This window comes from Falco biarmicus, chromosome 2 (genome assembly GCF_023638135.1).
Source record: "Falco biarmicus isolate bFalBia1 chromosome 2, bFalBia1.pri, whole genome shotgun sequence".
Lineage (NCBI taxonomy): Eukaryota > Metazoa > Chordata > Aves > Falconiformes > Falconidae > Falco > Falco biarmicus.
Genome location: NC_079289.1, coordinates 27,079,652 through 27,090,601, shown reverse-complemented (window position 1 = coordinate 27,090,601; position 10,950 = coordinate 27,079,652).

Genomic DNA, 10,950 nt, shown 5'->3' with positions numbered 1-10,950 from the left:
CCGAACCGCCACAGACCGGTGGCTACGCCTCGGGCGGCCCCACTCACGGGACAGGCCAGGTCGCGCACGCCGGCGGGGCTACCGGCCCGCCGCTCCTATATAGGCGGCGGCCAACGGGGGCGGCGGCGGCTGTTGGCCGCTGCCAATTGGAAGCTCGGGCCGCAACCGCCGGCGCCGCCGCCCTGGCAACGCAAGCGGCGCCCGAGCGTCGTGGAGACCCCGGCGGGTGCCGCCCGCCGCGGGCCCGGCCGCTGCCCCGCGCGGGGCACGGAGCGGCCGGCGCAGCCCCGCGGAGCGCCCGGCACAGCCCGAGCGCCCGGCCCCGGCGCCGCCGCCCCCCGCGACGCGCTGCTTCCAGCGCCCAGGGTGTGAGAGAGGGGTGCAGGAGCGACAGCCGCAGCGTTAGGGGCACAGCTGAGGCCAGAAGAGTTTGACTTCCCTCTGGGAGGAAGGAAACCCAAGATTTAGTTGATTTAAGCGTGGATTTGACTCCCGTGACGCTTTGATAAAGTCTAAGCCAGGGGACAACTGGCAGGACTGATCGTACATGAAAGCAGTTCTCAGCTGTCAGCAGTGGAAACACGGAGCTTTGTAAAAGGAATCAAGCAGCGTTCTGTCCAGTGCTGTGGGTAACGACACAGAGAGCACGCTCGCTAGACCTGTGGGTAACGCCACGGATGGTGCTGGAAAGGGCTGTGACTGCACTGGGAACAAGATTAGATTTCAGGAATTATCTTGACAAACTGGAAAAATGTTCTGCAAAAGCAGGATGCTCCTGAAGCGCAAGAGCAAGGTCAGACAGAGCCATCGGCTGCCAAATGCAGGACAGGGAACAGCCAGGTAGGTAGCAGCTCTGTGAAGGAGAATCAGGAGGTTATAGTGATCCTCGGACTGAGCGCAAGTCACCATGCTCATGGCTGGCCTGGCATGAACAAACAGGAATGTAGCCTGGGTGGCATGTGAGCCCTCTGAAAGTCCATGGTGGAGACAGAAGAGCAAGCGGTATAACAGCTGAAACCTCAGCGTGAGATTTAAGTTAGGTATCAGGATTGTGATGCCCTAGAAGAGACAGCACAGGAAACTGGGGGTTCCTCTTTTAGCAGATCTGTAAGAGCAGGTTTAAGAAACTACTGTCAAAAATGTCTGTGCCTTGGCAGTTGTGGTACTTCTTGAGATGCTCTCCAGTGTGATTGGAATGAGGGAGCTCTGATCAAAAATTTGGATAGATCAAGCAGGGTCTTATGCCAGAATTGTTTTTTGCACTTTTTGTCATCCAGGCTGTGTTAAGGTCTGTATCTTTCCCCCCACTTTGCTTATGTTTAATTTTTAATTGCCCCCCTTTCCCCCACTGTACAATAGGAGGTAAGTGGTATATCTCAAGGTGAAAAATGTTGCCTCTGTTTGATCCCTTGGCCACATAACACTACTTCTCCTTTTTGACAAGAGGAGCTCCATGTCCTTGCAGCAACAAGGTTGTAAGCAGGTAGTTATCATAGTGGAGCTGCCACAACTACAGGTGTGGGCAAATGCAGGTCAGGGGGACTGTTCACACTGTACTTTGGTGTTCTTCTCTTTCATGTCATCTCTAAACCCCAGGTTTCCACAAGGAAGACTTCACTTGGGGACACTTCTTTAAATATTTGCATGCGAAGTTTTAATTTCTGGAAAAAATTAGCCTAGCTGTCAGCCTTTGAAATTAAGTATCAGCTTAAGCAGAACTTTAAATACCCTTTATCCTATTGTTTTGATGGGGCTACTAAAAATCTTGAAAAAACCTGTGCTATGATAGATGTAGAATCCATAGCAGTCTAAGAAGGTGGATGTTAATCAAAACGTTCTAAATTCCACATTTTAATTAACATTTTCAGTTTTAACAACATTTGTTAAACAGAAGGCTTTTGAAATGTATGTTTTATGAGTGAAAAAAGCCCAGTCTCAAACTGTTTATCAATAAGGGAAGAAAAAATGGGATCTTTCCATCAAAGCAAAAATTATCTTTCACTTTGAATTAATATTTAGCAATGTTTTTCTAATTTAGGAGTATCAAGACACTGATTTCAGTCTCTAATTATATTTTAAGTAGCTGGCACTACTCTTCTGACCTTAAATCAATACTGGTTAGTAGTTTCAAATTCTCCTCTGAGAAGAACAGCAGCTGTATATTGAAGAGTGAAGTGTTAAAATATGAAAAATAAGGGAATGATTTAGGAAACTCATTCTCTCAGGACATCAATGAGATGATGGTTCTAGGGCTCAGATCCCCAGGGACATTTACGTCCCTGGCACCCTGGTTGTGTGCCCGTTTGCATTCAGCATGGTCTTGCCTGCTGCGGACAAGGACTGTCCCACTCCCAGCCACTCACTGCTGCTGCCACCCTCTTGCTGGCACAAGGATGTGTGTGCCTGTGAGACAGACCAAGGACATGGTCCACCTCAGAAGTAACACAGCCACAACAACACCACAGCATTGTCACTGGCAGGGTCAGTTCTCTGAACTGGGTTTCCATAAACTCCATGAACTGCAGGTCCAGTACAAAAGAAATTATGACACAGGTACCAGCATCAGGAAGGCAGTGGGGGTGGTGCCATCCCTTATCTTTATAGACACAGTGCTCTGTGCCTGAATAATTTTAAGTGCTATTTATTTTTTCATGATTTTTAAAATGTTATCCTATTCTTTGTCAACATTGAAAATACCACCTATTCTTTCAAGGTATCTTCCTTTGGCAGTGCCAGAGCTGGTGGTTGGGGTTTTTTTATTATTATTATTTTCAGTAAAAACATCTAGGTATGATACTGAGATAGATGAAATATTATGCAAGTGCATGTTTTCAGATAGGTAGATGATGTTTGTGAAGACTGCTTGTAGCTTATAAAAATAATCTTACCTCTGTCCAAACCTATTTTTCTAATTGCTCAGTCTCTCCATGTGGTATTTCTCATGAGGAATGTCCTAACTTGGTAGTCACAGGTCTAACATATAACTTACATTGATACAAATATCATTTGTCACTCCTAGACAAATATATGGATGGAAGTTATTTACTAAATTTGTCTTTAGGCAGTGAATATCCTTTATATTCAAATACCCATCATATCCATATACTGTTTAGACATAGCTGAAGAACCTCAGCTACCCAACAGATGATTTATTCCTGTTTTTATATATGAGCAGCATATGGATATCCTCAGTAGTCATACAGTACATTAATGTAACTGAAACACCTCTCAAATAGCTTTTAATGAGGTTATCTATGCTCCAGTTTCTCAGGAACTCTTTGAAACAGCCCAGTATGGATTAGTACCTGAGGGAGGCCAGTGAGCTTTGCCAGCCACTACTTAATTGTAGCAGCAGATGAAATAAAGCTTTGGGCCATTAATCATTTACTTCTGAGCTTCCCTGTGTGTGCTTAGGAGGAAACTGAAGCCTTCCTGAGTGGACTCCTTAGGGCTTCTTGCAGTAATTGGTGTCTTATGATTTCTAGGAAGACAGAGAAGTCAGAGCAATACCTGACTTGGCAGGATGCTTCCTTGGTGGCTCTGGAAAAGATGACATTAAAGGGCTGGTTAGGACTAGTCTCTGTCTTGTGAATCTTTCCTTAGCTATTCTTACTTTTTGCAGTTTTTGCTTTGAATTTTGAAATTTCCCATTTTGGTGACTCTTTTAATTAAAGGGGCTTCCCTTCTTCCATGCTGTGGGAGCAGGCACAGGCTCCTGCTTTCCTCTCTGAGGGCAACTGTTACATCCCAGGTTTTATATAGCAAGCTCCACACAGGCTTCAGTTCATGATCCAGGGCATGGAGAGTGACTGTGCCTGATCTCCTGTTCTCCCCTGACGTCAGACCTCCCAGAAGTGCCACAGAGGGCTTCTTTAGAGATTGAAGAGCTGGATTTTCATATTAAAACCCATTCAAGCAGGTTAAACAGAGTTATGGCAACCTTGGCCAGGTCACATGCAATATTCAGCAAATTTTTTCAGACCAATGTACCAAGCAATCATACAGCAGGTCCACATGTGCCACAGACTTTTCTGAGGTCAGCTTATTGCAGAGCAACCCTGGAAGTCCCACTGCATGGCAAATTTAATGCACAGCTGCATAATACCCTGGAAAATGTGCTGTGGGAGCAGGCTTTGAGTTCAGAAAGTTTTTAAAAAGGATTATGAAATCTCCTGGGCAGCAAAAGCAGGGTCTGGACTTCGTGACCTGCAGGGTCCTATCAGGACTGTGTTGTATGTTCGCAGTTACAGCACCAAAAAAGTGAAGAACATGACCTCTCTTCTTTCATATGGCTATGATTCCTTGGGTTGTGAATAGTTCCCTGGCTGCAGTTTGCTTTGATTATCATATCAGTAAATTAATCTCACATTATTTAAGAATACAGAGATTTCATCTTGAGTCTCAGTGTTTTTCTGAACTACCAAAATCTCAAAAATGGCCAACAATTATGACATGATTCCAGGGCTCAGGAGCTGTTGTCCAAGGCATACAAACAAGACCCAAGTTGTTGGGTTGTCAACACAGCCTTGGTTGAGCCACCAGCTCTCCACATATATTGGATAGATGGCTTTAGCTTTCTCTACCTGTACTGGGTATTTAGCACAGGCCCAAACCAGCGCTCAAGTCCAAGCTTACATAGTGTTCCTCTGCATGAAAGCCCACTGTGAACTGTGAGCTTGGACAACTCTGTAGCCCAACGAGAAAATGCTCTGTGCACCCAACAACCTAACAGATAGGGTCACTTATCGCTGGTAGCACAGGCAGACACGGACACAGTCTGTATTGGTTGGCTTATGATAGTGCCTGAAAAATGGCTGGAAAATTTACAGTACCATGCAGTTCAGTCATCTATACTGTACAGTTGTTAGTACAGCTCTGACATGGTGCCTGCTGCAGTGCAGGCTCGTGGCAGATTGTGCTTTTTCAAGAGTTTGGGAGCATAATCCAAAGGATAGCATTGCCAGGGACCAGTCCCCATTGGCAGTAGACACGTGGACTCCCTGTTTTGATAGATAAGAGAACCTAATACTCTAGGGTTTTCTGAGCCTGTATTCCTAAGCATAGAAGAAAAGCTCTGAGAGTAAGAATTGTGCTTGTTCAGCACCCTCCAGAAACTCAAAAAGAAGCCCAGCCGTAACCCAAAGAGGTTGTCAGGAGGCAATCAAATTAGTAATGTCTGCCACCTAGTTTCCTCTAATCTTGTGTTTCTCCTTTTGCTGTTCCATAACTTTTCCAAATGCCCTTAGCTTTTGCAAAGTTACACTTGTCTGAAAGAAAAAAACAGAAGAAAACCAGAGCTATAATTTATTTTGCTGCCTTCACAAGCAAAAAGAGGACAGAGATAAGGAAGAAATACTGTGCTTAAATCAGAGTTTTAAAGCAGTAAATTGCTTTTCTAAAATATTTCAGGAAAGTTTTAGAAAAATAACTATATTCTGAGTGCTAGAAGATGGAAACTATATTGGAATGTTTATAAACTTTTCTTTTTCCTTTTTTTTAACTAACTTAATCTAAACTTAATGGTGCAGGTTGTACTGATTATGTAGTGTTGATTGGTATAATTTAAATAGGGCTACATGTATGCTTGTCAATTGAGGTTATGTGTAATATTCAACTGTAGTTCACAGGATGTAAAAGAAAGTAGCTTTTTCCAATGGACATGTTTCTATAAACTGTTGCTTATGCTTACATGATGCACTTTAAAAATCTGTTTCCCCTTTATGATGCTTCTTTGAATGACGTCTACATAGTTTTAATTTGCAATTCATCAGTATTCCTTAGGCTTCTCTAGAAAATACTTTATATTTGCCTTTCAGAATAATTTACTGATTAAATTTGCTTTCATAACTTTGCCAGTGTTCTCTATTAAGCAAGTTCCACTAGGTTTCATGCACTAAACTTTTCAGTTATAAAAAAGAAAACACACAAACCACCACACACATGCAATTTTATGTTGTGCAAAATTATGTTTTCTCTATGGGTATTAGGGGTCTGCTGTACACAAACTTTTGTGTATTTTTACATATACCGACTTCATAAGATCAGTTAACTCCAAGGCTTAGAATTAAAGCTTTCTTCCTAAAGAGAGGCCTAAATTAATAACTCATTACGTGTATCTGTGAACTGAAATTTACCTGCAAAGTGAACTGACTGATTTTCCTCAAGCCAAATCACCAACCAGTGTGAAAGGCTGTGAAAGGTTTATATTGCCTGCAAGATCAACCAAGCAGCCCATTCTGTTACATGGAGTGCTATGATACAATTTCTGATTCTTACTACACTGCATACCACTGTAGCATATAAATTAAATGTAAAGTGGATGTGGAGATACAGAGCCAGGGGCATAATGGAGGACAATAAATGTAGGACCTTAGTAAGCAGAGTGTTCTTGAAAATCCATTCTGCAGAACAGCCCAGAGACAACCATGTGAGGCTGGTGTAAGAAGAGTATGATGGTCCCAGAGCAGCCCTCAAAAGCAGATTCCTGTTCCCTGGATGCTGAATGCCTTCAGAGCTACAGTACACCATCTGTGTTCTTGGCAAAGGCTGTGCAAGGTGAGACTGTGAGATCTGCCTGTATTGTGCACATACTCATCCTCCACTTGCTATTGAAAACAGAAATAACCTGTGAAAGTCCCAAGGTGTCTGTGTGACGAAGGAAGGGGAGCAGCAACATATCCTACATCCCAGACAGAGCCACAGGCATCTTGTTCCCTCTATAGCGGGAGAACGTTCGCTTCTGTGCTTCCAGCTGCCTTGTTCGTGGCATGGTTGATGCTGGTTGAAACCTGATGCACTCTGCATCCTTATTATCTCCGTAGGCCCCTGACCTTACAGCACAGCCTGCCTGCAAATCCCGTCGCCCTCATGCTAGATAATAAAGGGACCCTCCAGCAACAATCCTTTGCCGCCGTGTCTCGTGTCTGATAGTAGGCAGAACTCACCTCAAGGAGCAGTAGAAGCTACCAAGCTGGCACAGAGCACCAGCTGATGCCCCCAGCAGGAAAGAAAAGCCTAAAACCCTCAAGCAGGTACAAGATTTTCCCCTTTAGGGCTGTAGCAAACCTAACCAGAAGACTATAGTTTATCAAAGAGTTAGTGATACACGCAACAGTGAAGTAGGCACAAGCCGGTGCTGCACTGCACTGTGCTGCCCGTACAGCTTGTCCTCCAGGCCAGTGCTGGGCTGTGCAGGTGTCTTGTCCGCAGCACAAACTCAGCTGGGTGGTGGTAACAGGAGCCCACTGGCAGCTCCCACTTGGTGTTGTCGATTACACCACTCACATGTCCTTGTCTTTATCTTAGAGTGGAGCAGCAAGTTCTCCTGTGAACACATGGTTAGTTGATGGTAGAAATGATGAATAAAATAATTTTTTAATCTAAGAAAATTCTTTCAGAGGTCTTGAAACCAAAGTGTTACCAAAGCTTTCTATGGGTGGGATCTGTACCACATGAACAAAGGTCTGTCTGACACTGCACAGCTTGGAGTTCGCAGCACCTGAAGGGACATAAGATTATCTCTGTTCTTTTTCTTTCTTGTGATAGCTCCAGAAAATGGTATTTTAAGCAATAGCTTATTGAGTCTGAGTGCCTTTCTTACTGGGATCATAAAGTACACTAGCCCCAGTGCCTTGCACTACGAGGTATGAGCAGAATAGTCTGAAGGTGACCCCAAAGATGTTTCTGAATCAAGTGGTCTCACAGGCGACAAATACAGTTCCAAACATTTCCAGCTTTGGGGTTGCTTCTCCACAGCAGTCTAGGGCTGCTCCTGCTAGCTTTGTGACTATGCACGTTGCCCAGCACCACTGCAGTTACTCCCATTTCACCCAGAAGGACAAGAAAATGAGATTTTTCAGTATCAACACAATCATAAAATATAATCTATACCCTTTAGTGCTGCATGTGATGGGAAAAAAACGAACTTCAAATATTTCTGCTGTCCTTATTTTATTCCTTTACAAGCTTCTCTGTATTGTAAAGCAGCTGATAGCATGCTTTAGCACTGTGAATGTTTTAAATTAATGTCCTTCACAGAGCATTAATATCTCAGCCCTTTTAATTTCAAAATGACACAGGAAAACACCCATAACTTTGACAGAACCTTGAAAGAGGTCTGCATAATTCAGAAATAGACATTTCCAGATTGTTCAGATCACTCCCTTTAATAACCATCTAGCTCCACTGGTAGGTCCTTCTGCCAGGTATTGCTGAAGTGCGTGCTAAAATGCCCTTGTATAGCAGAGCTTTTCTCAGTCAGGCTCCTAATTTATGATCCCTATATTCATAGCATCTGTTACTCATCTGTTTTTGACAGCTGCTGTTCATTCCTACTCAGAAGCTGGCAGTTGAAAAGTTTCAAAAAAATTCATGTTTTGACTTGATGATCCTATAGAAGCTGACCCTTGGGCTCTGTTTCGCAGGTAACAAATCACAGACAGCTTCTCAGAGTGCAGCATCTGGATGTTAAAAGAACAGTTATTTATTATCTGTTGCTCTCAGTTCTACTTGGTTGTGTTATTAATTCATGTAGAGTGGCTTGCATGCATATAAAGCAGATGAGTTTGTATGCATGACTAGTTGGAGATCAACTATAATTAACAAAAATTGAGGCAAAATTAATAGCAGCAATAATCTTGCGAAATATTTTTTTTTTTCTTTGTCGTTTTGAAAAGTAGGTGCAATGATCAACATCTATAGTGTTGTGAAGGCAAAGGCCGCTCATGAAGGCCTCAGCTCAACAGAGCTCTGAAGGGCCAGAGTAAATGCTGTATCTTGACAGGGTGGTAACTTCTTTGAGACTTTCCACATGCTAAAATTCATACCATAAATCCTTGTTACAGCTAAATTAAAGTATGTGAGCAGAACTGATCACTATAATTATCTGAGGGCGTTTTAATAGTTTTCTTAATAGAATAGCAGTTTGATATGGAATTTCTTTTTTGACTTATAATAGAAAGAAATCAAGCACCAAAACTTTTGTATCTTGTATTTCAGTAATTTAACTTTTTGATATTACAATAATTTATTTCAAATTAAATTGAAAATCTCTGTTTGAAGGCAAGAACAACCTCTGAACAAAAGCAATGTATGTTTTGGTTTTGGGGGGAATTATCAGAATGACAACTATTTATCACAATGAATCATGACAAGCAACTGTTGTTTTTTCAGTTAGCTCTGCATGCAAGATCCGGTGTTGCTGCAGTCCGGTAATGGTTTTATCTGAACTGGAAGAGAGGTTGTCCTCTGAACTCTGTGTCTTACATATTAAGTACATGACTTCATGCCACCCTGCACGGGTGAAAGGAGAGACAGGTGCTTAGACAGAGGATGGCTTTACAGCCATTGCCCATTGGTTTCATGTGCCTGGCACTCTTTCCCCTATTTTCCCTAGAGTCAGTGATCAGCTTCATCAAATCTGTTAGATGAGCTCCTTAGACAACCCATTAGTGTGGATTTCATAACCTGTGAAGCAAATAGGCTGTACTTTACTGATCATACCTGGAGTATTGCAGTCTTGTTGTTTTCAAACTAAAGAAAAATACAGCTATATAGCTGCTTGTAACAATACACTGTTCATCACAAACTGTATACCAGAGTTATTAGCCTTATGGCCAGGAAAGTGCATTAAAAGAAGAAACACAAGTAGCCAAGCTGTGCCATTACTTGGAGAGTTCCCCTACCTTTTTTCTTTCGTTTATGTGTTTTAATTGGAATACTGTGTGGTTTCTCCACAATGTAATTTTAGCTGGCCCTTGATTATCTGAGTAAATTAGTTAATGATACTTGCTCATTGCAATTACACTTTCCCATTGCAATTATCTGAATTCTGCTGTTTCAAGTTGTCCATAATGAATCTGTGTTCATAATTACAGCATATTGCTAATAAATGTTTGTAGTAGATGTGTATGTACATACACAGCAGCTAACGTTTAATGTAGTTGAGCTCACACATTCTTATTGCTTACTGCATGCTTTGCTAGTGATAAATGATAGCTATTTTTCTCTACTGCAGCCAAGAACAGAGATTAAAACTCCAGATACCAATCTGATCTCACAGGTCACAGCTTGTCTGTGTAACCTGTTTTATGTTATAACTGATAGCAGTAAAAGGTCTTTCATCACCCTTGTTTATTTATGTCCATGGATCACAGTGATGATGATTTATAGAGTACCTGTAATTGCAAGCGTATAGCTCTCATGAAAATGCAATGCATAGTGGGAAAAAGTGATCTTGTGGGAAGGAGAGATATTAAAAGTCTAGTGTGAATAAAAAAATCTTAACTGTGAATAAAGAAATACAAACAATAAGATAATTCAATTAATAAAGAGAGCAAATCTGTATATAAGTAGTGGAGATGGGTAATTAGTAGGGGAAATAGAGGACTGGAAAATTCAGCACATCTATTTCACATAGATTAAAATTTAAAAAGCTCTGTTCGTGTAGTCATCTGTGCTTTTTGGCTTGCTAACATTCATCTTGGCTACAACTTGGAAAGCCAAGAAGCTTTGATATCATAGAGTTTGAGTTTCCAAATTCAGTGTGGTGGAGAATAAGAACTCTACAATGTAGAAAACATGAATGATGATTTTAATAGGGAAAACCAATTTCTGCATATAAAAAAGATGTTGAAAACATAGCAAGGGATGCAGAACAGAATAAAGAAAAAAAAAAGAAAAAAAAAAAAAGATGTGGAGGTTTTTGTTAAAAAAACCCCAACCTAAACCTTATAGGAAGACATTTAAATATCTCAACATCTTACTAAGTGGAAGACTGAAAGATGACAGGATTGCATCAGGGCTCCCACGGGAAGATGATACCAAGCCTGAAAAGCCCATTTATTCTATCAGACACTGAGATAATAAGATTCAATGACAGGTACCTGAAAACAGTCAGATTCCAATTAGGCATAAAGCAAATGTTTGTAACAATGAGATTTATTACCCATT